Raw genomic sequence first — 25,156 nt, 5'->3', positions numbered from 1 at the left:
AAGCAGAAATGGAGGCAGAAGCTGCCCTTCAAGAAAGCAGAAATGGAGGCAGAAGCTGCCCACAAGAAAGCAGAAGTGGAGGAAGAAGCTTCCCGCAAGAAAGCAGAAATGGTGGCAGAAGCTGCCCGCAAGAAAGCAGAAATGGAGGCAGAAGCTTCCTACAGGAAAGCAGAAATGGAGGCAGAAGCTTCCCGCAAGAAAGCAGAAATGGAGGCAGAAGCTGCCCGCAAGAAAGCAGAAATGGAGGCAGAAGCTGCCCACAAGAAAGCAGAAATGGAGGCAGAAGCTTCCCGCAAGACAGCAGAAATGGTGGCAGAAGCTGCCCGCAAGAAAGCAGAAATGGAGGCAGAAGCTTCCCGCAGGAAAGCGGAAATGGAGGCAGAAGCTTCCCGCAAGAAAGCAGAAATGGAGGCAGAAGCTTCCCACAGGAAAGCAGAAATGGAGGCAGAAGCTTCCCACAGGAAAGCAGAAATGGAGGCAGAAGCTGCCCGCAAGAAAGCAGAAATGGAGGCAGAAGCTTCCCACAGGAAAGCAGAAATGGAGGCAGAAGCTTCCCACAGGAAAGCAGAAATGGAGGCAGAAGCTGCCCGCAAGAAAGCAGAAATGGAGGCAGAAGCTTCCCGCAAGAAAGCAGAAATGGAGGCAAAAGCTGCCCGCAAGAAAGCAGAAATGGAGGAAGAAGCTTCCCGCAGGAAAGCGGAAATGGAGGCAAAAGCTTCCCGCAAGAAAGCAGAAATGGAGGCAGAAGCTTCCCACAGGAAAGCAGAAATGGAGGCAGAAGCTGCCCACAGGAAAGCAGAAATGGAGGCAGAAGCTGCCCACAAGAAAGCAGAAATGGAGGCAGAAGCTTCCCGCAAGAAAGCAGAAATGGTGGCAGAAGCTGCCCGCAAGAAAGCAGAAATGGAGGCAGAAGCTTCCCGCAGGAAAGCGGAAATGGAGGCAGAAGCTTCCCGCAAGAAAGCAGAAATGAAGGCAGAAGCTTCCCACAGGAAAGCAGAAATGGAGGCAGAAGCTTCCCACAGGAAAGCAGAAATGGAGGCAGAAGCTTCCTGGAAGAAAACAGAAATGGATGCAGAAGCTTCCCGCAAGAAAGCAGAAATGGAGGCAGAAGCTTCCCACAGGAAAGCAGAAATGGAGGCAGAAGCTTCCTGGAAGAAAACAGAAATGGATGCAGAAGCTTCCCGCAAGAAAGCAGAAATGGAGGCAGAAGCTTCCCGCAAGAAAGCAGAAATGGAGGTAGAAGCTTCCCGCAAGAAAGCAGAAATGGAGGCAGAAGCTTCCCGCAAGAAAGCAGAAATGGAGGCAGAAGCTGCCCAAAAGAAAGCAGAAATGGAGGCAGAAGCTGCCCACAAGAAAGCAGAAATGGAGGCAGAAGCTTCCCACAGGGAAAAAGAAATGGAGGCAGAAGCTTCCCACAAGAAAGCAGAAATGGAGGCAGAAGCTTCCCACAAGAAAGCAGAAATGGAGGCAGAATCTTCCCACAAGAAAGCAGAAATGGAGGCAGAAGCTGCCCGCAAGAAAGCAGAAATGGAGGCAGAAGTTTCCCGCAAGAAAGCAGAAATGGAGGCTGAAGCTTCCCGCAAGAAAGCAGAAATGGAGGCAGAAGCTTCCCACAAGAAAGCAGAAATGGAGGCAGAAGCTGTCCGCAAGAAAGCAGAAATGGAGGCAGAAGCTGCCCACAAGAAAGCAGAAGTGGAGGCAGAAGCTTCCCGCAAGAAAGCAGAAATGGTGGCAGAAGCTGCCCGCAAGAAAGCAGAAATGGAGGCAGAAGCTTCCTACAGGAAAGCAGAAATGGAGGCAGAAGCTTCCCGCAAGAAAGCATAAATGGAGGCAGAAGCTTCCCGCAAGAAAGCAGAAATGGAGGTAGAAGCTTCCCGCAAGAAAGCAGAAATGGAGGCAGAAGCTTCCCGCAAGAAAGCAGAAATGGAGGCAGAAGCCTCCCGCAAGAAAGCGGAAATGGAGGCAGAAGCTTCCCGCAAGAAAGCAGAAATGGAGGCAGAAGCTTCCCACAGGAAAGCAGAAATGGAGGCAGAAGCTTCCCACAGGAAAGCAGAAATGGAGGCAGAAGCTTCCCGCAGGAAAGCGGAAATGGAGGCAGAAGCTTCCCGCAAGAAAGCAGAAATGGAGGCAGAAGCTTCCCACAGGAAAGCAGAAATGGAGGCAGAAGCTGCCCACAGGAAAGCAGAAATGGAGGCAGAAGCTGCCCACAAGAAAGCAGAAATGGAGGCAGAAGCTTCCCGCAAGAAAGCAGAAATGGTGACAGAAGCTGCCCGCAAGAAAGCAGAAATGGAGGCAGAAGCTTCCCGCAGGAAAGCGGAAATGGAGGCAGAAGCTTCCCGCAAGAAAGCAGAAATGAAGGCAGAAGCTTCCCACAGGAAAGCAGAAATGGAGGCAGAAGCTTCCCACAGGAAAGCAGAAATGGAGGCAGAAGCTTCCTGGAAGAAAACAGAAATGGATGCAGAAGCTTCCCGCAAGAAAGCAGAAATGGAGGCAGAAGCTTCCCACAGGAAAGCAGAAATGGAGGCAGAAGCTTCCTGGAAGAAAACAGAAATGGATGCAGAAGCTTCCCGCAAGAAAGCAGAAATGGAGGCAGAAGCTTCCCGCAAGAAAGCAGAAATGGAGGTAGAAGCTTCCCGCAAGAAAGCAGAAATGGAGGCAGAAGCTTCCCGCAAGAAAGCAGAAATGGAGGCAGAAGCTGCCCAAAAGAAAGCAGAAATGGAGGCAGAAGCTGCCCACAAGAAAGCAGAAATGGAGGCAGAAGCTTCCCACAGGGAAAAAGAAATGGAGGCAGAAGCTTCCCACAAGAAAGCAGAAATGGAGGCAGAAGCTTCCCACAAGAAAGCAGAAATGGAGGCAGAATCTTCCCACAAGAAAGCAGAAATGGAGGCAGAAGCTGCCCGCAAGAAAGCAGAAATGGAGGCAGAAGTTTCCCGCAAGAAAGCAGAAATGGAGGCTGAAGCTTCCCGCAAGAAAGCAGAAATGGAGGCAGAAGCTTCCCACAAGAAAGCAGAAATGGAGGCAGAAGCTGTCCGCAAGAAAGCAGAAATGGAGGCAGAAGCTGCCCACAAGAAAGCAGAAGTGGAGGCAGAAGCTTCCCGCAAGAAAGCAGAAATGGTGGCAGAAGCTGCCCGCAAGAAAGCAGAAATGGAGGCAGAAGCTTCCTACAGGAAAGCAGAAATGGGGGCAGAAGCTTCCCGCAAGAAAGCATAAATGGAGGCAGAAGCTTCCCGCAAGAAAGCAGAAATGGAGGTAGAAGCTTCCCGCAAGAAAGCAGAAATGGAGGCAGAAGCTTCCCGCAAGAAAGCAGAAATGGAGGCAGAAGCCTCCCGCAAGAAAGCGGAAATGGAGGCAGAAGCTTCCCGCAAGAAAGCAGAAATGGAGGCAGAAGCTTCCCACAGGAAAGCAGAAATGGAGGCAGAAGCTTCCCACAGGAAAGCAGAAATGGAGGCAGAAGCTTCCCGCAAGAAAGCAGAAATGGAGGCAGAAGCTTCCCGCAAGAAAGCAGAAATGGAGGCAGAAGCTGCCCGCAAGAAAGCAGAAATGGAGGCAGAAGTTTCCCGCAAGAAAGCAGAAATGGAGGCTGAAGCTTCCCGCAAGAAAGCAGAAATGGAGGCAGAAGCTTCCCACAAGAAAGCAGAAATGGAGGCAGAAGCTGCCCTTCAAGAAAGCAGAAATGGAGGCAGAAGCTGCCCACAAGAAAGCAGAAGTGGAGGCAGAAGCTTCCCGCAAGAAAGCAGAAATGGTGGCAGAAGCTGCCCGCAAGAAAGCAGAAATGGAGGCAGAAGCTTCCTACAGGAAAGCAGAAATGGAGGCAGAAGCTTCCCGCAAGAAAGCAGAAATGGAGGCAGAAGCTTCCCGCAGGAAAAAAGAAATGGAGGCAGAAGCTTCCCGCAGGAAAAAAGAAATGGAGGCAGAAGCTTCCCACAAGAAAGCAGAAATGGAGGCAGAAGCTTCCCACAGGAAAAATAGAAATGGAGGCAGAAGCTTCCCGCAAGAAAGCAGAAATGGTGGCAGAAGCTTCCCGCAAGAAAGCAGAAATGGAGGCAGAAGCTTCCCGCAAGAAAGCAGAAATGGAGGCAGAAGCTTCCCGCAAGAAAGCAAAAATGGAGGCAGAAGCTGCCCGCAAGAAAGCAGAAATGGAGGCAGAAGCTGCCCACAAGAAAGCAGAAATGGAGGCAGAAGCTTCCCGCAAGAAAGCAGAAATGGTGGCAGAAGCTGCCCGCAAGAAAGCAGAAATGGAGGCAGAAGCTTCCCACAGGAAAGCAGAAATGGAGGCAGAAGCTTCCCGCAAGAAAGCAGAAATGGAGGCAGAAGCTTCCCACAGGAAAGCAGAAATGGAGGTAGAAGCTTCCCACAGGAAAGCAGAAATGGAGGCAGAAGCTGCCCACAGGAAAACAGAAATGGAGGCAGAAGCTTCCCGCAGGAAAGCAGAATTAGAGGCAGAAGTTTCCCGCATGAAAACAGAAATGGAGGCAGAAGCGTCCCGCAAGAAAGCAGAAATGGAGGCAGAAGCTTCCCACAAGAAAGCAGAAATGGAGGCAGAAGCTTCCCACAGGAAAACAGAAATGGAGGACGAAGCTCCCCGCAAGAAAGCAGAAATTGAGGCAGAAGCTTCCCACAAGAAAGCAGAAATGGAGGCAGAAGCTGCCCACAAGAAAGCAGAAATGGAGGCAGAAGCTGCCCACAAGAAAGCAGAAATGGAGGCAGAAGCTTCCCGCAAGAAACAGAAATGGAGACAGAAGCTTCCCACAGCAAAAAAGAAATGGAGGCAGAAGATTCCCGCAAGAAAGCAGAAATGGAGGCAGAAGCTTCCCGCAAGAAAGCAGAAATAGAGGCAGAAGCTTCCCGCAAGAAAGCAGAAATGGAGGCAGAAGCTTCCCACAAGAAAGCAGAAATGGAGGCAGAAGCTGCCCGCAAGAAAGCAGAAATGGAGGCAGAAGCTGCCCACAAGAAAGCAGAAATGGAGGCAGAAGCTGCCTGCAGAAATGGAGGCAGAAGCTGCCCACAAGAAAGCAGAAATGGAGGCAAAAGCTTCCCGCAAGAAAGCAGAAATGGAGGCAGAAGCTTCCCACATTAAAACAGAAATGGAGGCAGAAGCTTCCCACAAGAAAGCAGAAATGGAGGCAGAAGCTTCCCGCAAGAAAGCAGAAATGGAGGCAGAAGCTGCCCGCAAGAAAGCAGAAATGGAGGCAGAAGCTTCCCACAGGAAAGCAGAAATGGAGGCAGAAGCTTCCCGCAAGAAAGCAGAAATGGAGGCAGAAGCTTCCCACAGGAAAGCAGAAATGGAGGCAGAAGCTTCTCACAGGAAAGCAGAAATGGAGGCAGAAGCTGCCCGCAAGAAAGCAGAAATGGAGGCAGAAGCTTCCTGCAAGAAAGCAGAAATGGAGGCAGAAGCTTCCCGCAAGAAAGCAGAAATGGAGGCAGAAGCTTCCCACAGGAAAGCAGAAATGGAGGCAGAAGCTTCCCGCAAGAAAGCAGAAATGGAGGCAGAAGCTTCCCACAGGAAAGCAGAAATGGAGGCAGAAGCTGCCCGCAAGAAAGCAGAAATGGAGGCAGAAGCTTCCCACAGGAAAGTAGAAATGGAGGCAGAAGCTGCCCGCAAGAGAGAAGAAATGGAGGCAGAAGCTTCCCACAGGAAAGCAGAAATGGAGGCAGAAGCTGCCCACAAGAAAGCAGAAATGGAGGCAGAAGCTGCCCGCAAGAAAGCAGAAATGGAGGCAGAAGCTGCCCACAGGAAAGCAGAAATGGAGGCAGAAGCTTCCCACAAGAAAGCAGAAATGGAGGCAGAAGCTGCCCGCAAGAAAGCCGAAATGGAGGCAGAAGCTTCCCACAAGAAAGCAGAAATGGAGGCAGAAGCTTCCCGCAAGAAAGCAGAAATGGAGGCAGAAGCTTCCCACAAGAAAGCAGAAATGGAGGCAGAAGCTGCCCGCAAGAAAGCAGAAATGGAGGCAGAAGCTTCCCACAGGAAAGCAGAAATGGAGGCAGAAGCTTCCCGCAAGAAAGCAGAAATGGAGGCAGAAGCTTCCCGCAAAAAAGCAGAAATGGAGGCAGAAGCTTCCCGCAAGAAAGCAGAAATGGTGGCAGAAGCTGCCCGCAAGAAAGCAGAAATGGAGGCAGAAGCTTCCCGCAAGAAAGCAGAAATGGAGGCAGAAGCTGCTCGCAAGAAAGCAGAAATGGAGGCAGAAGCTGCCCGCAAGAAAGCAGAAATGGAGGCAGAAGCTTCCCACAGGAAAACAGAAGTGGAGGCAGAAGCTTCCCGCAAGAAAGCAGAAATGGAGGCAGAAGCTTCCCGCAGGAAAGCAGAATTAGAGGCAGAAGTTTCCCGCATGAAAACAGAAATGGAGGCAGAAGCTTCCCGCAAGAAAGCAGAAATGGAGGCAGAAGCTTCCCACAAGAAAGCAGAAATGGAGGCAGAAGCTTCCCACAGGAAAACAGAAATGGAGGACGAAGCTCCCCGCAAGAAAGCAGAAATTGAGGCAGAAGCTTCCTACAAGAAAGCAGAAATGGAGGCAGAAGCTGCCCGCAAGAAAGCAGAAATGGAGGCAGAAGCTTCCCACAGGAAAGCAGAAATGGAGGCAGAAGCTGCCCGCAAGAAAGCAGAAATGGAGGCAGAAGCTTCCCACAGGAAAGCAGAAATGGAGGCAGAAGCTGCCCGCAAGAAAGAAGTAATGGAGGCAGAAGCTTCCCACAGGAAAGCAGAAATGGAGGCAGAAGCTGCCCACAAGAAAGCAGAAATGGAGGCAGAAGCTGCCCGCAAGAAAGCAGAAATGGAGGCAGAAGCTGCCCACAGGAAAGCAGAAATGGAGGCAGAAGCTTCCCACAAGAAAGCAGAAATGGAGGCAGAAGCTGCCCGCAAGAAAGCCGAAATGGAGGCAGAAGCTTCCCACAAGAAAGCAGAAATGGAGGCAGAAGCTTCCCGCAAGAAAGCAGAAATGGAGGCAGAAGCTTCCCACAAGAAAGCAGAAATGGAGGCAGAAGCCGCCCGCAAGAAAGCAGAAATGGAGGCAGAAGCTTCCCACAGGAAAGCAGAAATGGAGGCAGAAGCTTCCCACAAGAAAGCAGAAATGGAGGCAGAAGCTGCCCGCAAGAAAGCAGAAATGGAGGCAGAAGCTGCCCACAAGAAAGCAGAAATGGAGGCAGAAGCTGCCTGCAGAAATGGAGGCAGAAGCTTCCCACAAGAAAGCAGAAATGGAGGCAAAAGCTTCCCGCAAGAAAGCAGAAATGGAGGCAGAAGCTTCCCACAGGAAAACAGAAATGGAGGCAGAAGCTTCCCACAAGAAAGCAGAAATGGAGGCAGAAGCTTCCCGCAAGAAAGCAGAAATGGAGGCAGAAGCTGCCCGCGAGAAAGCAGAAATGGAGGCAGAAGCTTCCCACAGGAAAGCAGAAATGGAGGCAGAAGCTTCTCACAGGAAAGCAGAAATGGAGGCAGAAGCTGCCCGCAAGAAAGCAGAAATGGAGGCAGAAGCTTCCCGCAAGAAAGCAGAAATGGAGGCAGAAGCTTCCCGCAAGAAAGCAGAAATGGAGGCAGAAGCTTCCCACAGGAAAGCAGAAATGGAGGCAGAAGCTTCCCGCAAGAAAGCAGAAATGGAGGCAGAAGCTTCCCACAGGAAAGCAGAAATGGAGGCAGAAGCTTCCCGCAAGAAAGCAGAAATGGAGGCAGAAGCTTCCCACAGGAAAGCAGAAATGGAGGCAGAAGCTGCCCGCAAGAAAGAAGAAATGGAGGCAGAAGCTTCCCACAGGAAAGCAGAAATGGAGGCAGAAGCTTCCCGCAAGAAAGCAGAAATGGAGGCAGAAGCTTCCTGCAAGAAAGCAGAAATGGAGGCAGAAGCTTCCCACAGGAAAGCAGAAATGGAGGCAGAAGCTGCCCGCAAGAAAGCAGAAATGGAGGCAGAAGCTTCCCACAAGAAAGCAGAAATGGAGGCAGAAGCTGCCCGCAAGAAAGCAGAAATGGAGGCAGAAGCTGCCCACAAGAAAGCAGAAATGGAGGCAGAAGCTGCCTGCAGAAATGGAGGCAGAAGCTTCCCACAAGAAAGCAGAAATGGAGGCAAAAGCTTCCCGCAAGAAAGCAGAAATGGAGGCAGAAGCTTCCCACAGGAAAACAGAAATGGAGGCAGAAGCTTCCCACAAGAAAGCAGAAATGGAGGCAGAAGCTTCCCGCAAGAAAGCAGAAATGGAGGCAGAAGCTGCCCGCGAGAAAGCAGAAATGGAGGCAGAAGCTTCCCACAGGAAAGCAGAAATGGAGGCAGAAGCTTCTCACAGGAAAGCAGAAATGGAGGCAGAAGCTGCCCGCAAGAAAGCAGAAATGGAGGCAGAAGCTTCTCACAGGAAAGCAGAAATGGAGGCAGAAGCTGCCCGCAAGAAAGCAGAAATGGAGGCAGAAGCTTCCCGCAAGAAAGCAGAAATGGAGGCAGAAGCTTCCCGCAAGAAAGCAGAAATGGAGGCAGAAGCTTCCCACAGGAAAGCAGAAATGGAGGCAGAAGCTTCCCGCAAGAAAGCAGAAATGGAGGCAGAAGCTTCCCACAGGAAAGCAGAAATGGAGGCAGAAGCTTCCCGCAAGAAAGCAGAAATGGAGGCAGAAGCTTCCCACAGGAAAGCAGAAATGGAGGCAGAAGCTGCCCGCAAGAAAGAAGAAATGGAGGCAGAAGCTTCCCACAGGAAAGCAGAAATGGAGGCAGAAGCTTCCCGCAAGAAAGCAGAAATGGAGGCAGAAGCTTCCTGCAAGAAAGCAGAAATGGAGGCAGAAGCTTCCCACAGGAAAGCAGAAATGGAGGCAGAAGCTGCCCGCAAGAAAGCAGAAATGGAGGCAGAAGCTTCCCACAAGAAAGCAGAAATGGAGGCAGAAGCTGCCCGCAAGAAAGCAGAAATGGAGGCAGAAGCTGCCCGCAAGAAAGCAGAAATGGAGGCTGAAGCTTCCCGCAAGAAAGCAGAAATGGAGGCAGAAGCTTCCCACAAGAAAGCAGAAATGGAGGCAGAAGCTTCCCACAGGAAAGCAGAAATGGAGGCAGAAGCTGCCCGCAAGAAAGCAGAAATGGAGGCAGAAGCTTCCCGCAAGAAAGCAGAAATGGAGGCAGAAGCTGCCCGCAAGAAAGCAGAAATGGAGGCAGAAGCTTCCCACAGGAAAGCAGAAATGGAGGCAGAAGCTGCCCGCAAGAAAGCAGAAATTGAAGCTCTAGAAAGAAAATGTGAGCAAGCTACTGCAGAAGCAAAATTAAGACTTTTAGAACAAGCTGTTGGAAGTGATTTAGACAGTGTCAGCCTGGCAAATTCAGAAGATCCCATGGAGCGCACGAAGAACTATGTCCTCAACCAGAACAGCAACCTCTCTGCACCCTTTGATGCTCCTGATGACATGGACACTCCTTTAAGACATCAGCCATCCAAACGTATTGGGCTTGATTCACAAAAGAGTGCTAACTCTTAGCACGGCTGTTTTCACGCGAATTTTTGCATTGCGCGCGATCTGAAACGATAACGTTTTCACGCGTAAATGCGAATTTTTACACGAAAACGATATCGATTTCGCGCGGAAGTTCGCGTTTGCGCGCGAAAGCGTTATTGTTTCGCGTGAAAATTCGCGATCGCGCGCAATGCGAAAATTCACACGAAAACGGCCGTGCTAGGAGTTAGCACTCTTTTGTGAATCAAGCCCATTGTGTCCAAGCAAGACCCTAAACCTTCTGGACCTTCTACACATCAAGATGGGCCCTCAAGCCGCATCTTGCCTCACAATGCTCAGACTAAGTATCCAGCTGTCAACCCAGGGGCCAGCATCCAAGCCAAGCTACCATCACCTCTTCATGTAACTGATATGCTTCCTGATAACAACATTACTTCTGAATCACATCCTGCCATAGCAATGGACTTTCAACCTGGCTTAAACCCCCATGCAAATCCATACCTTCCCAGGCCACCATGTGCTGATGTGTCAGACCTAGCTAGATACATGGTTCGCCGTGAGCTCACAAGCACTGGCCTCACAAGCTTCGATGACCTCCCTGAAAATTATAGAGGATGGAAGTCTACCTTTAAGGCTGCCATAAATGACCTGGGAATACCTCCTGGTGAAGAATTTGACATGTTGATAAAGTGGCTAGGCCCTCAGTCAAGAGTACGTGTGAAGCGGCTGAAGGCTGTTCATGTTGACAATCCATCTGCAGGCCTACACGCAGCTTGGGAACACCTAGACCAGAGTTATGGTAGTCCAGAAGCTGTAGAAGATGCTCTGCCTAAAAGATTGAAAGACTTTCCCAAGATATCTGGTAAGGATAATCAGAAATTTCAGGAACTGAGTGATCTTTTGCTTGAACTGCAGCTTGCTAAGGTGGATCTTCACCTCCCAGGCCTTGGCTATCTTGACACAGCCCATGGTGTGAATCCATTTGCTGCAAAACTGCCATATGGAATACAGGAGAAGTGGGCAACCATGGGTTCAAAGTACAAGAAAGAGGAAAAGGTTTCTTTCACGCCATTCTTCTACTTCTGTGACTTTATCAAGAACATTGCAGAAACCAAGAATGATCCAAGCTTCTTTTTCAATGAGTGAAACATCTCGGGTTCAAATTTAGCTAAAGACAAATTTGCTTTGAATAAACCCAGTAGTCACAGGGGTCCCATGTTAGTTAAAAAGACTAATGTGCTACCTGATCCTGCTGCTAACCCTGAAAGGGGCAGACAAGGAGATAAAACAGATAATCCCAATCGCCAATGTCCAATTCATAAGAAACCACATGCTCTTAAGAACTGCCATGGGTTCCGTAAAAAGCCATTGCAAGAACGCAAAGAAATTTTAAAGAAACTTGGGATTTGCTTTAAGTGCTGTGCTTCAACAGAACATCTTGCAAAGGAGTGTAAGGCTGAAATCAAATGCAAAGATTGTGGAAGCAACACCCATATACAAGCGCTCCATCCACTTCAGCATACCTCTTCTTCTGCAGATTCTGATCCTGCCACAAATCATGGCGGGGAGAATGCAAACCAGACAGCAGACTCTACTTTAATTTCTTCTACATGCACTGAGGTTTGTGGAGAAGATCTTTGTGACAGGTCTTGTGCAAAGATATGCCTAGTCAGAGTGTATCCCGAGGGACAGCCTGAAAGAGCCATGAAACTATATACAATTCTGGATGACCAGAGCAATCACTCACCTGCTAAGTCACAATCTTTGATTACTTCAGAGTTAAAGGAGATTCCCTGCCATACACACTTGGCACATGTGGAGGTGTTTCAGAAGTGACAGGGAGAAGAGCTAATGGATTCATGATAGCTTCTCTTGATGGTACTATAGAACTGCCACTGCCTACCCTTGCTGAATGCAACCAGATTCCTTCCCACAGAGAAGAGATCCCTACACCTGAAGCTGCCTTTCATCATGCACATTTAAGAGCTGTCGCCAAACACTTACCACCACTTGATGAAAATGCAGAAATTCTTCTTTTGCTCGGCAGAGACATTCTAAGGGTGCATAAAGCACGCCAGCAAATAAATGGTTCCCATGATGCTCCATATGCCCAGCGCTAGTGTTGGGCGAACAGTGTTCGCCACTGTTCGGGTTCTGCAGAACATCACCCTGTTCGGGTGATGTTCGAGTTCGGCCGAACACCTGACGGTGCTCGGCCAAACCGTTCGGCCATATGGCCGAACTAAGAGCGCATGGCCGAACGTTCCCCGAACGTTCGGCTAGCGCTGTGATTGGCCGAACGGGTCACGTGGTTCGGACCCGAACGCGCTCTGATTGGCCGAACTGTCACGTGGTTCGGGTAAATAAATACCCGAACCACGTCATATCTCCGCCATTTGTCTGTGGGTTTAGCTTTGGGTAGGCAGGCAGGGTAGTTCGCGCTCCAGCCACGCTAGCCAGGGTCCCCCCTGTCATTGTGTCACTGCTGGGAACAGTAGTACACCGCTTGCTCAGCCACACTATATAGCATTCTGTTTACTGCCACTCTGTGTACCTCGCTCAGCCACACTATATAGCATTCTGTTTACTGCCACTCTGTGTCTGCTGGGAATAGTAGTACACCGCTTGCTCAGCCACACTATATAGCATTCTGTTTACTGCCACTCTGTGTACCTCGCTCAGCCACACTATATAGCATTCTGTTTACTGCCACTCTGTGTCTGCTGGGAATAGTGGTACACCGCTCGCTCAGCCACACTATATAGCATTCTGTTCACTGTTCTGTGTCTGCTGGGAATAGTGGTACACCGCTCGCTCAGCCACACTAAATAGCATTCTGTTTACTGTTCTGTGTCTGCTGGGAATAGTGGTACACCGCTCGCTCATCCACACTATATAGCATTCTGTTCACTGTTCTGTGTCTGCTGGGAATAGTGGTACACCGCTCGCTCAGCCACACTATATAGCATTCTGTTCACTGTTCTGTGTCTGCTGGGAATAGTGGTACACCGCTCGCTCAGCCACACTATATAGCATTCTGTTCACTGTTCTGTGTCTGCTGGGAATAGTGGTACACCGCTCGCTCAGCCACACTATATAGCATTCTGTTTACTGTTCTGTGTCTGCTGGGAATAGTGGTACACCGCTCGCTCAGCCACACTATATAGCATTCTGTTTACTGTTCTGTGTCTGCTGGGAATAGTGGTACACCGCTCGCTCAGCCACACTATATAGCATTCTGTTTACTGTTCTGTGTCTGCTGGGAACAGTAGTACACCGCTCGCTCAGCCAGAGTATATAGCATTGTGTTTACTGCCACTCTGTGTACACCGCTCAGCCAGACTATATACCATTGTTTACTGACACTCTGTGTACACCGCTCAGCCAGACTATATACCATTGTTTACTGACACTCTGTGTACACCGCTCAGCCAGACTATATACCATTGTTTACTGACACTCTGTGTACACCGCTCAGCCAGACTATATACCATTGTTTACTGCCACTCTGATTCTGCTGGGAACAGTAGTACACCGCTCGCTCAGCCAGACTATATACCATTGTTTACTGACACTATATAGCAGACTATATAGCATTGTGTGTACACCGCTCAGCCAGACTATATACCATTGTTTACTGACACTCTGTGTACACCGCTCAGCCAGACTATATACCATTGTTTACTGCCACTCTGATTCTGCTGGGAACAGTAGTACACCGCTCGCTCAGCCAGACTATATACCATTGTTTACTGACACTCTGTGTACACCGCTCAGCCAGACTATATACCATTGTTTACTGCCACTCTGATTCTGCTGGGAACAGTAGTACACCGCTCGCTCAGCCAGACTATATAGCATTGTGTTTACTGCCACTCTGTGTACACCGCTCAGCCACACTATATAGCATTGCGTACTCTGCCAGTCAGTGTGTATATTGCTGGGATCAGTAATACTCCACTCACCGTCAACCACTATATGAGCTCAACATGAGTTCCCCAGAGACCTCCGCTGTGAGCAGCACTCCCAACAACAGCAACAGCCAACGCCCCACGCAAGCTATAACATCCACCCCAGCAGCCAGTGGTCAGCAGCAGCCCTCCCCGGAGGAGAACGTTGTGTCCATCAGTCCGTCGCCAGAGCGATTAATGAGGGCTGCCATTGAGGAGATGATGGGGCCTGATGTGGAGGAGGAGGTCTGGCTCAGGCCAGCATCCCAAGTTAATGTTGAGGACGATGAGGGGTCTGTGTCTGGGGATGTTGGGGTGGCAGAGGTGGTGGGTGGGTCAGACTCAGGAGAAGAGTTGTATGATGAGGATGATGATCGGGACCATCTGTATGTGCCTCAGAGTCCGACCCCGGAAAACATGTTGTATCGTGTGTTTAGGTACTAAAATCTGCGTTCCCTCCCAGTAGTGTTGGGCGAACAGTGTTTGCCACTGTTCGGGTTCTGCAGAACATCACCCTGTTCGGGGTGACTATATAGCAGACTATATAGCATTGTGTTTAATGCCACTCTGTGTACACGGCTCAGCCACACTATATAGCATTGTGTTTACTTCCACTCTGTGTCTGCTGGGAACAGTAGTACACCGCTCACCCGCCACTGTATAGCATTGTGCTCTGTGTCACTGCTGACAATAGTGGTACACCGCTCACCCACCACTGTATAACATTTCTGTACTGCCACTGTACTGCTGCCAGTCAGCGTGTACTTTAAGGATAAGTGAAATGAGGAAGAAATCCGGTGAAAGAGGGAGGGGCAAGGGAAGAGGTGTTTCCCCTGACGGTTCACGTACAGGCCACAGGGGAGCACCCAAGAAAACCCACTCAATACTGCCCATGTTGTCCAGGACAACAACCCTCACAGATCCAAAAGAACAGGACCAGATAATTACTTGGATGACCTCTCAAGCGTCCAGCAGTGGGTTAAGCAGCACCAGCACATCACGCACGAGGTCCGAGTCCTCAGCCAGTTAAAGTCTGGGCTTTCTTTGAAGACTGCACTGAGGATGTTACCATGGCGATTTGCAAGGTGTGCAAGACCCGCCTGAGCAGGGGGAAAAGTATTAACAACCTCTCCACCACCAGCATGAGCCGCCACATTCTATCCAAACATCCCACTCTGTGGGCAAACGCGGCAGGACAGGGTACCACCAGCAACACTGCCTCCCTTGGGTTCACCAGACTCACCACCAGACCCGCCTCAGCAGCAGCAGTAGCCCAGCCATTGCGTGGTTCACAACATTCACAAACATCAGACGATGCTGACACTGTCACTTTCCGGACTAGTGCTCTTGAGGTCTCCCAGTGTTCATCAAACACAACAACCAACAGCCCTTCGGTGTGCAGCGCTACGGTTGAGTTGTCTGTCTCTGAGATGTTTGAGCACAAGAGGAAATTGCCAGCAAATGACCCCCGGGCCGTGGCAGTAACAGCCAGCCAGCATAGCCAAGCTTCTGGCCTGCGAAATGCTGCCATATCGAGTGATGGAGACAAACAGCTTCAAGGGCATGATGTCAGTGGCCATCCCACGTTACGTTGTTCCCAGCCGCTACCACTTTGCGCGCTCTGCAGTGCCTGAGTTGCATGAGCACGTGGTCAGCTAAATAACCCGAAGCTTGAAGAATGCCGTTGCCTGCAAGGTTCACCTCACCACTGACACCTGGACGAGTGCGTTCGGCCAGGGTCGATACATCTCCCTTACCGCGCACTGGGTGAACCTTGTGGAGCCTGGCAGCGATTCCTCACCTGCTACGGCGCGGGTGTTGCCCACGCCGCAAACAGCTGGATAACAACAGCAGCACCTACCTCTCTGACTCCTTCTCCTCCAACGCATCTCAAAGCTGTACCTCATCCGGAAATGCTAACCTAGCACCAGCAGCAGTAGGATCGTGGAAGCAGTGCAGCACAGCTGTTGGCATGCGTCAGCAAGCGTTGCTGAAGCTGATCTGCCTTGGGGATAAGCAGCACACAGGGGAGGAAATTTGGAGGGGAATAAAGGAACAGACGGATTTGTGGCTGGCACCGCTGGACCTGAAACCGGGCATGAAGCTAGACACCTGGCACGAACTGGCAATGTACGCAATAGAGGTGCTGGCTTGCCCGGCAGCCAGCGTTATGTCGGAACGCTGTTTCAGTGCTGCCGGAGGCATCATCACAGATCGGCGTATCCGCCTCTCCACAGAAAATGCAGACCGTCTGACTCAAATTAAAATGAATCAATCCTGGATTGGAAACGACTACGCAACACTCCTGGACCCCAACCAAGTAACATGACCGATGAACATCTGGGATGGTTTAGCGTTTCCGGTCCCTGTTTATTGAACCTCTCATCTGTATTACATTTATGACTGCATGGCGGCAAAAAGCATTGCTGCTATATCCGCACGCTTTTTGTCCTCATGCAAGGCCTGGGTTGTTGTGTCTCACAAAGCGTGGCCTTCTCCTCCTGCGCCTCCTCCTGTTCCATCACGTGTGCTGCTGCTGCTGCTGCTGCTGCTGGGTTACCGTTGCCGGTCCCTGTTTATGGAACCTCTTATCTTTATTACATTTATGACTACATGGCGGTACAAAGCATGCTATCCGCACGCTTTTTGTCCTCATGCAAGGCCTGGGTTGTTGTGTCTCACAAAGCGTGGCCTTCTCCTCCTGCGCCTCCTCCTGTTCCATCACGTGTGCTGCTGCTGCTGCTGCTGCTGGGTTAGCGTTGCCGCGTGGTCCCTGTTTATTGAACCTCTTATCTTTATTACATTTATGACTACATGGCGGTACAAAGCATGCTATCCGCACGCTTTTTGTCCTCATGCAAGGCCTGGGTTGTTGTGTCTCACAAAGCGTGGCCTTCTCCTCCTGCGCCTCCTCCTGTTCCATCACGTGTGCTGCTGCTGCTGCTGCTGCTGGGTTAGCGTTGCCGCGTGGTCCCTGTTTATTGAACCTCTTATCTTTATTACATTTATGACTACATGGCGGTACAAAGCATGCTATCCGCACGCTTTTTGTCCTCATGCAAGGCCTGGGTTGTTGTGTCTCACAAAGCGTGGCCTTCTCCTCCTGCGCCTCCTCCTGTTCCATCACGTGTGCTGCTGCTGCTGCTGCTGCTGGGTTAGCGTTGCCGCGTGGTCCCTGTTTATTGAACCTCTTATCTTTATTACATTTATGACTACATGGCGGTACAAAGCATGCTATCCGCACGCTTTTTGTCCTCATGCAAGGCCTGGGTTGTTGTGTCTCACAAAGCGTGGCCTTCTCCTCCTGCGCCTCCTCCTGTTCCATCACGTGTGCTGCTGCTGGGTTAGCGTTGCCGCGTGGTCCCTGTTTATTGAACCACTTATCTTTATTACATTTATGACTGCATGGTGGTACAAAGCATGCTATCCGCACGCTTCTTGTCCTCATGCAAGGCCTGGGTTGTTGTGTCTCAAAGCGTGGCCTTCTCCTCCTGCGCCACCCTCCTCCTGTTCCATCACGTGTGCTGCTGCTGGATTAGCATTACCGGTCCCTTTTCCTGGAACCTCTTATATGTATTACATTTATGACTGCATGCCGACAAAAAGCATGTTACCTGTGCAAAGAAAACAGACATTTCCCGCATTTAAAAGACAGTTTTCCCTTTGAAACTTTAAAATCGATTTTCTCAAAAACTATAAGCTCTTTTTGCTAAATTTTTTTTCCTCTTGTACCCACTCCCAAGGTGCACATACCCTGTAAATTTGGGGTATGTAGCATGTAAGGAGGCTTTACAAACCACAAAAGTTCGGGTCCCCATTGACTTCCATTATGTTCGGAGTTCGGGTCGAACACCCGAACATCGCGGCCATGTTCGGCCTGTTCGGCCCGAACCCGAACATCTAGATGTTCGCCCAACACTACCCAGCGCCTTGATCTTGGCTGGGTTGTCATTGGAAATGTGTGTGTAAATGGAACAAAAAGAGCTACCAACATTTCTTCTTGCAAAACTTACATTCTACCTGATTGACGCAAAACTCTTTTCGAACCATGTCCTGATCATTACAGCGTTAAGGAGAGATTCAACATCACCAGTGACAGTAAACCCATCTTCCATCACCAGGAAGATTGCATTGGTGACACAGTGTTCATTACAACTAGCAATGATGAAAAACCTGCACTTGCCATTGCAGACAAAGAGTTTCTCAAGATCATGGATAAGGAATTCACTCAAAACCAAGAAAACAGTTGGATAGCCCCTCTACCCTTTCGTACACCTAGAGAGAGACTGCCAAACAACCGTCAGCAAGCAGTATCCAGATTTGCTTCATTAAAACGTTCCTTTGAGAAGAAACCAGATATGAAGAAACATTTTGTATCCTTTATGCAGAAGGTTTTAGAAAATGATCACGCTGAACCTGCTCCACCATTGAAGGAGGGAGAAGAATGCTGGTATCTTCCATCATTTGGTGTGTACCACCACCGCAAACCTAGTCAAATTAGAGTAGTATTTGACTCGAGTGCTCAATATGAAGGAGTCAGTTTGAACAATGTTCTTCTTACTGGGCCCAACTTGAACAACAGCCTTATAGGAGTGCTAATCCGATTCAGACAAGAGCCTATAGCAGTAATGGCTGACATCCAACAAATGTTTCACTGCTTCATTGTCCGTGAGCAGGACAGAAATTACCTTAGGTTCCTATGGCACAGAAACAATGACTTAAATGACAAGGTCATAGACTACCGCATGAAGGTGCATGTATTCGGGAACAGTCCTTCACCTTCAGTAGCAATCTATGGACTGAGAAGAACTGCCCAAGAAGGTGAACAAGAGTATGGAACTGATGCTCGTCATTTTGTGGAGAAAAACTTCTATGTGGATGATGGACTTAAATCCCTTCCTACAGAGGAAGAAGCCATTGCCCTTCTACAAAGAGTTCAAGAAATGTTGTCTGTGGCCAACCTCAGACTCCACAAGATCATCTCCAACAGCAACAAGGTAATGAAGGCCTTCCACAAGGAGGACTATGCTATTAACCTAAAGAATCTTGACTTAGGGTCTGAAGACCTTCCCATGCAGCGCAGTCTTGGCTTGCTCTGGGATATCAAGCAAGATACATTCACCTTTCAAGTGTCAACCTGTGATAAGCCCTTTACCAAAAGGGGAGTCTTGTCAGTCGTTAACAGTATCTACTGAGCACTGACCCACCTTTTACCTATGTCGGAGTGGATGTCTTTGGCCCATGGTTGGTCTGTGCACGCAAGACCCGTGGTGGCATGGCTAACAATAAACGGTGGGCCGTACTGTTTACTTGCCTAAGTGTACGAGCTGTGCATATTGAGGTAATTGAGTCTATGGACTCCTCCTGTTTCATCAATGCACTTCACAGTTTTTTTGCCATTAGAGGACCCGTCATGCAACTCAGGTCTGACTGTGGAACCAACTTTGTTGGAGCCTGCAAGGAACTGCAACTTGATAATTTTTTGACAAACAGTGGATGTTCATGGGTTTTTAACCCCCCTCACTCTTCACACATGGGAGGTTCCTGGGAACGCATGATCAGAATTACAAGGCGAATCTTAAATTCCATGTTGTTAGACTCAGGACGACTTACCCACGAGACATTGACTACTCTTCTAGCTGAAGTTTCCGCAATAATTAATGCAAGACCACTAGTACCCGTGTCCTCAGATCCAGATTCTCCAACAATATTAACTCCTGCAACACTTCTCACTCAGAAGGTTGGCAACATCCCACTACCACCTGTGGACTTGGACTGCTCTAACATTCACAGACGTCAGTGGAAGCAGGTTCAACATCTGGCAAATGTATTCTGGAGCCGTTGGAGGAAGGAATATCTGCATACTCTTCAGAGCCGCCATAAATGGCAAGAGACTAAGCCGGATGGAAGACTCAACTCCAACATGCATAAAAAAGAAAGGATTCCGGGCACCAGCTGAGCTTGCTTGTAACCTTTTATTTAAATGCTCCCAACACCTTCATAACGAATTGCAACCCTAGGCTAGGAATCATTGCAATTCGTTATGAAGGTGTTGGGAGCATTTAAATAAAAGGTGACAAGCAAGCTCAGCTGGTGCCCGGAATCCTTTCTTTTTTATGCATGTTGGATCAGTAATTACATAGCCACAGCAGCCTAACAGAATATTGACTGTCACAGGAGCCCTAGTGGTCAGACCGCAAATGGCCTTCCAAACGGCGCCAGCGCACGGATCGTGCAAACTCTGGTCGCAGTCAATGCACAGGAACCGTTGGGAATTGGCCGCAGACCAACCAGAAGGGAGCCTGTGAGGTACGGTAATTCAACTTTAAACACTAGTTCAGGGTATAACTGCCACCACCTCTGTTACCATGGGACAGAGGAGCCCGCTGACTGACTAGTCCTGTGAATAAAACGGTTAAACACACTCTATTCTGTCTAGATATCAACAATAGTAGTGTCTCTTCAGAGATCTGAGTTCAGTTCCTGTGTATGCTGAATAATAGGGTAGCTGGAACAACAACTTTATTGAAAGCAATATAAATAATTAATATATACAGACAATTATTAAAATCAACAATTATTAAAACAGTAATAGCCAGTATGAAATAAAAAGGAGGAAATACTTAGGGTTTGTGGAAATATGTCCGTTCTGGGAAAACTTGTAGAGTTCCTTTTGTTTAGTTCAGCAAAGTTTAAAATCCAAGCAATACTGAAAATGTCCTTTGTTCAGGTTAGACAAGATGGCCGATCAAGATGGCCGCTAGCCATGCGTCCTCTGGCTAGCACCAGACAGCTCTGTACAGATGGAATGTGGAGGACTGAGGGAGTGGTCCCTTGCAAACACTTTTGATGAAGCTGGTTTGGGGGTGTGGCAATGGCGGCCCCCTCTGAGTCACCCACCAATGACAGTTCATTCCCTCTGAGAGGTTTTAGGTTTTAAACTTACAAACTGCCGTAACCCACAAACGATATACGTTATATTCAGGTGGATAACAGATTCATACTTGTCAGAAAATACAGATTAATATGACATCAGACATGGCTAGTGCAACAGACCCAGTTCTTGAGAAGGGTCATACCTCAATAACCGGACGGACTATCACAATGAATTTCATATCAGCACGATGGCCAGATTTTACCGAATAAGACTATGAATTTCATAGCTGTGCGATATTTGGTTTTCGTATGCCGACAGGAAATCATACCACCCATGCTTTCAGATTGGCCATTCATCGGTGCCATGAAGTCTGGGGGGGAAAGTAGGTTTGGAGTAGCCCCCTGCTGGGGAGGGAAGCCTTCTCTGAATAGAGCCCCCAGCTGGTGACTAGAGAGGTAATGAAAGATAAACATTCTAAGCTAATTAACACATCAAAAGACATCCTGCATCTAAGTCAGGGGCAGAGGGGAAAAACTTGTACTTTAAAAAAACCCAGGAATGTCAATTTCTGATTCCTGTAATGGCTGCACAAATTTAGCCAGACAGCGATCAGAAATTGGACTGCGCGGCTCCTTCCAATTCGCCCGCGTTTCTCACGGCTGTTCTGTAACACTGACTCTTCACTGATTAATTCAGTTCCTCTCTCTCTCTGCTACTGGTAACTAAGTGGATGTAGAGAGACTGAGTGTAGCAGCCAGGCATTGACTTCCCCCCAGGCCGCCTTTCATTCAGTGATTTAGGGTTGGTCCTGTGTCTGCTGTATTCAGGTTTGTTGTTGTAAGGCAATGTCAAACACTAAACTAGCAGATTAGTGCAATTAGAGGGCAGACAAGCTGGTAAATATACACAGCATGATGCAGAGCTTGCCTGGAGGGTCTGTGGGAAAACATCTGTCTGGTCTCTCCCCATTGTTAAAATGACTGCATGTGCAGATAAGGTGTTAAACAAGTGGAAACATGTTGACAGTCCCTATACTCCAGGAGGGCTGCTTTCTGACTTGTGAGAGACTGGCAGGGGCAGGAGTCCTATTACAGGTAAGTAGTCTCTGTGTAATGTAGGACTGCAATACAGATAAGCTCTCTGCTCCATCTCAGGCTATTCTCAATTGCTCCACTCCGCCTCTCTCTGGGCTAGTGCATGACAAAATCGCAATAGCAATCACTAGCAGTTTGCAAATGCGACTTTGTGAAGCAATTTTTGAAAGAATCGCTGCAAAAAATTTGAAAAAATCCCAACGCTGCTGTGGGAACACCGTCATAGGGTAACAATAGCCCAGCACTTTTCAAATCAAATCGCTGTCAATTTGAAAAGCGCTCAGAAGCACTCTTGGTGTGCACCAGCCTCCTTCATTCACCTTTGTTTCCCTCTTTCCCTAGTGCTGGCTGGCTGTGTCTTCTTGTCATACAGGAAAGCTAAATAAAAGTGCAATCCTGGTGAGGAAAATATCTTCTTCCCTCTCTTTCAGCTTCTCTCTCCTCATTATTTCTCTGCATAAGGGCTCAGACACACTATAAGGTAGCGAAAGCAGGGATTAGTAGAGATGGTGGTGAAGGGGAGGACATAGGTAGGTGTATGTGTGTGTGTGTATAGTGTAGTGTGCGTGCGTGTGTATAGTGTGTGTGTATAGTGTGTGTTGTAGGGGCCATCGGGGCTGGGTAATAGATGGGAGGTATATTTCCCCGGTATTTGGACTATGGTCACTTTAAAACCCTGTGTGGTCCTAGGAAGGGAGTCCGGATTTTAGCAGCAAGCAGTTGCTGCTTGGTTTTTTTCTTCTCAGGGCCGGACTCCTGGGATGGGAGGGAAGGAAGGGCGGGCCTTCCCATCCCACCTAGGTACACACCTGGTTGTCAGTGAGGCTGAGAGTCTCACTAATTATGGTATTGATGAGATGCAAATTTATGCTTAAGAAGCAGCCTCAGAGGCAGTCTGGGGAGAGGTGTTGAAGGAGTAGCAAGTATGCTATGGAATCTCCTGACAAGGAATATTGGAGTATTTGATGGAAGCCAAACCATACCCTGTCTGTTGTTTGTATGGTGTTGGCCTGATGAAAACTGAACTTTGTTTGATCCTGCTGGACTGTATATTACCAAGCTGAAGTAAGCTGAACTGTTATTTTCCAGTTATTACTGCTGCATTGAAGCTGTTTTCTTCTACTGCACAATAAACGGACTTTGTTTTATACATCTGTGTACTGCGTGCTGGCTGCGACCCCCTCTAAACTTCACAACTGGTGCTCGGATGCGGGCAGCGCAGCACTGCAGGAAAAGAAAAAGTTCCGTTTAAAAAGTGACATTTAAAGGGCCAGTCTCCTTGTATGCATGATGGAGGAATTGCTGAAACAAATGGCCTTAGCAACTGTGCAGCTACAGCAGAGTATGGTGTCTCAGCAGGCGAGTATGGTGACTCAACAGCAAGCCACGGAAGCCCTGCGAGAGGCCTCAGAGACGCAAGCCAAAATCCTGCTTGAGGCGGTGCAGAAGCTGGCCCAGGGGAGAGAGACAGCAGGAGCTGCCCCTAGCAACCAGGCGATGGTGAGAGCCAGCCACTTTCTGCAGAAACTAACCCCCACAGATGATGTGGAAGCCTTTCTGAAAACGTTCGAAAGGACAGCAGAGCGGGAAGGATGGCCGAAAGACAAATGGGCTGGTATCCTTGCACCGTTCCTGACGGGAGAACCCCAGAAGGCCTACTACGATCTCAACTCTGCAGACGCCCTCGACTATGATCGACTACAGGCAGAGATCCTGGCCCGACTAGGTGTAACAACAGCGGTCCGGGCACAGAGGGTGTACAGCTGGCAATACCGGATGGATCATCCAGCCAGATCGCAGATGTATGACCTCATCCAACTGGCGACAAAGTGGCTGCAACCAGAGGTACTGACCGGGCCTGAGATGGTGGAGCGATTCGTGCTGGATCGTTTTCTGCGTGCCCTGCCGGTGGGACTACAGCGATGGGTCAGTCATGCGGACCCCAAAAAAGCGGAGCAGCTGGTGGAGTTGGTGGAGAGATATACCGTAGTGGAGGATCTACTCTCTCCGAAGGGCCAGGCGGGCCCCATCTTACCCCGTGTTGCAAGGCTCCCTGACTCTGGAAAGGGTGCTTCACGGAACCCCGCAACCAGCATCACCAGCAATAGGGAAGTATTCCCAACAGCCGCTCAGGGGTTGCCACCTGCTATTGCTACACCCCGGAAGGGAGGTGTGATCCAGTGTTGGAGATGTTCTGCTTGGGGCCATACCAGAGCCCAGTGTCCACTGCAGGAGGAACCCATGCAGTGTGACGTACTACGGAGGGTGTCCTTTTTTGCCCAGGAGGTATGCCTGGCAGAGTGCCAGGAGAGTTTTGTGTGTCCCGTCAGTGTGAACCAGGTACCTGCCAAAGCCTTGCTGGACTCAGGCAGTATGGTAACCATGGTGCATGCTGATCTGATTGGAACTATTGACACTGTGCTAAAGCCGCTTAAGGTGGTGTGTATTCACGGAGACACAAAGACTTATCCTGTGGTGCCAGTGTCGATTTCAACGGACTGTGGGACAATTACTCACGACGTCGGTGTGGTAAGAAACCTAATGTGCCAAGTTATATTGGGTCGAGACTTTCCACTATTTTGGGTACTGTGGGAGAATGTCAAGGGGAAGTTGTTTAAGGACTCTGATAATAACTTAGCCCCTCCTCCCCCTACCAGAGAACTTGATGTACCAAGTCTAGATACAAATGTTGCAGAAAATGTATTGCAAAATGATCATGTATTATTGCAAAAAGATGATGTCATGTTGCCAATGGATGAAAATGAGACTGACCATCCTTGTCGGGACCCTGAGCAGGTTACTGAGGGGGGGGATGATTCCCCATTACAAGTTATGTTGGGCGAGGATGATGAGGAATCTTCCCCCCAATCTATGCTCCCTGACCTGGATGTGTCAAAAGGGTTGTTTATCACTGCGCAGATGCGGGATCCAACGTTATCCCATGCGAGAGAACAAGTATCTGTGGTAAATGGAGTTCCCCAGGAACCGGGGGCAGAGGAGAGATTCCCTCATTTTTCAGTTCATGGGGATATGTTATATCGGGTTGCCAAGGTCAGAGAAGAGGTTGTTGAGCAGCTGCTAGTGCCTCAGGAGTTTCGGAGGATGGTACTAGACTTGGCTCACAATGAAGCATTGGGAGGTCACCTGGGTGCCGAGAAGACGGAGGCGCGGATAACTGACAGGTTTTACTGGCCTGGGTTAAAGGCCGAAGTAAAGAATTACTGCGCTTCTTGCCCCACCTGTCAGTTGACCGCGCCAGTGTCCCATTTTCGAAGCCCTTTGGTGCCCTTGCCAATCATCGAGGTGCCATTCGAGCGCATTGCCATGGATATAGTGGGGCCACTGGTAAAGTCTGCCAGGGGGCACCAATATATCCTTGTCATACTCGACTATGCCACTCGCTACCCGGAAGCCTTTCCGTTAAGAAAACCCACGTCCAAAGCTATCGCCCGAGAATTGTTTAATATGTTCACTCGGACGGGTTTTCCTAAGGAAATTCTTACGGACCAAGGAACCCCGTTTATGTCTAAAGTGATGGGTGATGTGTGTAAACTGTTCCAGATTAAGCAGATGAGAACCTCTGTTTACCACCCTCAGACAGATGGGCTGGTGGAACGGTTTAATAAAACCTTAAAAATGATGTTAAAAAGAGTTGTTCAAAGGGACGGAAAAGATTGGGATTGTTTATTGCCGGCAGTGATGTTTGCTGTTCGGGAGGTACCTCAAGCCTCCACAGGTTTTTCACCATTTGAACTGGTCTATGGGCGCAGACCTCGAGGGTTGCTTGACTTGGTCAAAGAAACCTGGGAAAGTGAGTCCAGTCCCCACAAAAGTGTGG

General features: G+C 49.3%; 1 pseudogene; it reads left to right on the top strand.

The window, feature by feature from the left end:
• Window positions 1-42: 42 nt before the first annotated feature.
• On the top strand, window positions 43-18,542 carry LOC137560795 (trichohyalin-like; annotated as a pseudogene).
• Window positions 18,543-25,156: the final 6,614 nt, after the last annotated feature.

Source organism: Hyperolius riggenbachi, chromosome 3 (genome assembly GCF_040937935.1).
Source record: "Hyperolius riggenbachi isolate aHypRig1 chromosome 3, aHypRig1.pri, whole genome shotgun sequence".
Classification (NCBI taxonomy): Eukaryota; Metazoa; Chordata; class Amphibia; order Anura; family Hyperoliidae; genus Hyperolius; species Hyperolius riggenbachi.
This window is presented reverse-complemented; position numbering and strand designations above follow the sequence as displayed.